Source organism: Leptosomus discolor, chromosome 27 (genome assembly GCF_034619465.1).
Source record: "Leptosomus discolor isolate bLepDis1 chromosome 27, bLepDis1.hap2, whole genome shotgun sequence".
Classification (NCBI taxonomy): domain Eukaryota; kingdom Metazoa; phylum Chordata; class Aves; order Leptosomiformes; family Leptosomidae; genus Leptosomus; species Leptosomus discolor.
In genome coordinates, this window is record NC_141417.1 from 3,227,328 (window position 1) to 3,231,494 (window position 4,167).

The window sequence follows — 4,167 nt, forward strand, 5'->3', positions numbered from 1 at the left end:
GACGCTCATTTCTCCCAGACGGGTTCACAATAACTTGCTGGGCTGAACACAGAAAGACGGCTTTGGTTTAGTTCTCCTACGACTAGAAGGCAGAGGTTTCCAAACCGGTTCGGAAACTACTTTTTTCCCTGGCTGGTCCCACCAGCACTGAGAACTCCTTTTAGAAACGATGTCTCGTTAAAGATACATCTGGGATTAACCAGGCTAGCTACATCAGACCTTCACAAGGAAGAGCTGGGCTGCAAGGGGAACTGATGGCTCCCCTTCCGGAGCAGATCCGGGTAATTAGCCCAGCAATGAGACTGCTCAGGAAGCCAGCTTGTGAGTAACACTTCTTCCCCATGAGCAAAGACAGTGACAGCTTGGCAGGCTGACTCTGGAAGGCTCCAGCTGCTAACAGAGCACAGCTCCCTCCTCCACTGGCTTGCAAGCCCTCCCTCCCCAGCCAGAGGCAGCGGATTGGACAGCAAACCTCTTCAGCCGCGGCACTGGAGTCCATAATGGCAGCTTCGGTCCCTGGGCTGAGCTTTGCTCCTCTCCACTGCTCAGAAAGCTTTTCTGCCTCCATGGACACGCTGGTCCCTCCCTGCCCTGAACTCGGGAGAGGCCCCTGGGGAGGTCAGACCAGCCCCTCCACGCTTTCAAGCTTGCTGCGCTGGATCTCTGGGCAACCCCCAGGCCCTGCACAGAAGGGCAGCCCTTTTTTCAGCCTCCCTGGCAAAGCAGCGGGGGAGGAGCATTCACTTGGGAGAGCAGGATTTCTCCTTCCCAGTCAGCAGCATTTGCAGGGCAGCAGATAAACTGGCTGACATCTGCAGAGAGCTCTGAAGGCACACAACCCTCTGGAAATGCCCATCATAGTCTTGCTGTTCTTGGCCCACACAGCTTGTTTGTCTCACAAAAGCCGCGAGAGAGCACAACTCTCCCACACACCCTGTCTCCCTGGGAACTAAGGAACTGTGCTTGTCCTCCTTGCCTTGACTGTCCATTTGAGCCCACAGCAAAATTTCAAGGCCTAGAAACACCCGGCATGGAATGAAAACAAAGGTCAGACACCAAGTACAACCTCTCCTGGGGATGTATGCCCAGCACAAACCCCTCTCTCGTTATGGGGGTAATCCAGGTGAGCCTGAAACAGCTGCTCTGCAAGGGAGAAGCAACACAAGGAACTCCTCAGCACATCCCCCCCAAAGCCCTGCTCGGTCCCCTGGCAGGGCAGGGGCTGCTGCCAGCAGGGGCTCCCTGCCTTCCCAAATTCCCCCCTTGACATTCTCACTTGCCCCAAGCCTACACACAGGTCCATCTGGCAACTTCACACCAACCAACAGCACTTTTACTCTTTCCAGGAAAATAACTTCATCTAGGAAAGAAGAAAGGCAGCTAGCATCCGCTCCCTGCCAGAGCTTGCAGCAGACAGGAAAATTGCTACGTTTCTACATGTTTTATAAAGCTTTTTTCTCTTCCTCTCACTTCTCATAAAGCAGGTCATCAGTGGGATCGGGCACAGACCCATGGAAAAATTTAGGCGAAAAAGGCTTTGGATGTCTCTGGTCCAACCCCTCCACACAAAATGGGTAATTCAAAGTTAAAACAGATTGTGCAGGGATGCATCCAGCACCGTTAAATACCTCTCAGGGTGGAGATTCCCCACCTCTGGGTCACATAAGCCTTTACCTGCCTTTAAACTTACCAGACACACACGTTTGTCCTCAGCTACAGCACAGGCTCCAAGAGATAGTGTGTGTTGTGATCATCCTGCAGCCCTTGTTCTGGAAGTTGACCTCAGCACACACCTTCAAAGTCCTTGGCTCCTTGAAAAGAAGAGTCTCCTGTTTTGCATGGGTTTTGTTTTTAAGCGGCCATCTGCTGAACTGCCATCTGAGCCCAAAAGGCCAGCTGCTTCGTCCCAAAGGGGAAAGCCACTGTACAGCAGAAAGGCACTGAGGTTTTCTGCCTCGCACACACAAGTGCCAGAGACGTGCGATGGACCAATAACCCCACGGAAATAAAAGCCACCTTTTTTAGCAGCCTTTATCTTTGGTCCTGCAAACGTACTAAGGTACCTACCGCTTCTTCATGGTCTCCTGCAATCCAACAGCACCCAGAGGGCCGGTCGTCACGGCCAGGGCAAACACTAGCCCACTGCTCTGTACAGGGGTGCCGCCAGGGAACAGTGGGCAGAGAAGCCCCTGGTCCCACACCGGTCAGAAGAGCTGAGCGTTAAGGTGGAAGAACCACCAGGGCTCTCAAAACTAAGACAACGCAGAGTTGGTAACAGAATAGGAAGTGCCACTGCCAGATCTTTGACTGGCAGCAGGAGCCATAGTCCAGGCTGGGTTATCCAACAGACTCCCAGGACGAGCCTTCGCACCTTGCTCTGAAAAAGCTGGTTGCACCCAGCCCATGGGGACCCTTGCGTGTCCGGGGACCTTTGCAGTAAGAAGTACAGGCAGACACAGGCCTCCAGACTCGTGCCAGAGAGAAGGGGAAGGGTCAGCATGTCGGTGATTCCTGCTGAGCTGGCTCTGGTAACCAGTCAGGAGGAAGAGTTTGATTGTTTGGTATGTTGTGCTGCATCTCTTTGTGCTGCCTTCCTGGCAAAACTGAAGGTGATCGTTGGAGCGGTAGCGCAGAAAGGGCACATCCCAGCCTCAGTCCTGGTGACAGGAATGGTAAGGGCTGGTCTCCCAAAGCCAGCCGGAGCTCCCTGCAGTGGCAGTGCTAACTGTGAAGCACTGGTGTCTGTTCCACTTCCTGGTCTGCCAGCTGAACACACACATAGCAAGGCAGAGATGTGGCAGAAAACACCAAATTTAGGATGTTACAAGTGTGTGTGTGTTTTGAGGCTCATAACCATAGAAACGTCACCAGGTGGTTACAGTTTAAAAACTAGAGAAACTTGAAACCTGCCATGCATCAGTGATACTGCCTGGAAATCCCCTCACTTTTCCCATCTTGATTTGAATATCAAGAATTCTAATTAGTGGATATTAGTAGGAGAAACTAATGATTATTTTGGGGAAAATAAGTCTCAAATGGAATAAATGATCAAATATAAACTAAAATCTGTATTGCCAATGGTGCTAGCATACCCCTGTAAAGTCCCAGACCTAAGGTATTTATTAACCAATAATTAACCAATAAAGTGGTTAGAAACAAGGATAATGTGTTATTGTCCAAGATGTCTGCTGGACAGGATTTATTATGGTGCCCATTGTGTATAATCTTTGAATTGTGACCAAAGCAGGTACGAGCCAAGAGCCTACGAGCCAAGAACATGTTCCTTGACCACACACGGTCCATTCGAGGAGTGGTCGAGACCTCCGACTCACGGACCACCTACCCAAATTATATCCCCTACTCACAAGGGAACAATGGAAGACTACGACTGAGGCTGCATGCTAATTTGCATCAGAAGCGAGAGAAGAAGAACCAGTCAAGAGGATGATGCTGAATATGCATTGCATAGACTGAATATGTGTGAATTTAATGTACAAATATCTGTTGACCGCAATGTGCAGGCGGACATCTTGGGGAAGGATCCCATGTCCCCGGGGCGCATCGTTATTAAAGGACGTCTCTACTGATCTCACTGTGTGCAGAGGAGTTTTCCTTACCAGTGCAGACTGGCAACAGGGACAGGCCACAGGGCAGAGAGGGAGGATTTAAGAAAGGGCCCAGTAAGGGGGGCAGAGAGAGACTCAGAAATACCAGAAAGCCTCGATGAGCTCAAGGGGGGGAGACAGAGCAATTAAAGACCAGGGACAGGGAGCCAGGCAGAGACCAGCGAAGGCAAGAACAGGCTGTGGGACAGATGGGGAAGAATGAAAACACAGGGACAGGAACCTGGAACGAGAGAACGTCAGGGGCTTCTGGAGACACTGTCCACGTCCGTCTTGCCGCCAGCATGACAGCTTTCTCTCTTGCTTGCTTCTGGAATCTGCCTTTCCAATGCTCTGGGTGATCCTTGTCCTGTCACACCCTGAAGCTTTGGGATCTTGGAAAACTGACAGCGGAAGTTCCTGCTCAAACTGAGAGCTTACAAAGGATGATGAGGTGGAGCTAACGCTTTCATCAGCCTCTTTGGTCGTTTTGTGAATAGAAGACTGCAAAGATGCTCTGTTGGAAGCTGCTACTTCCACCTCCCTCCATCTCTTCTCTGGATTT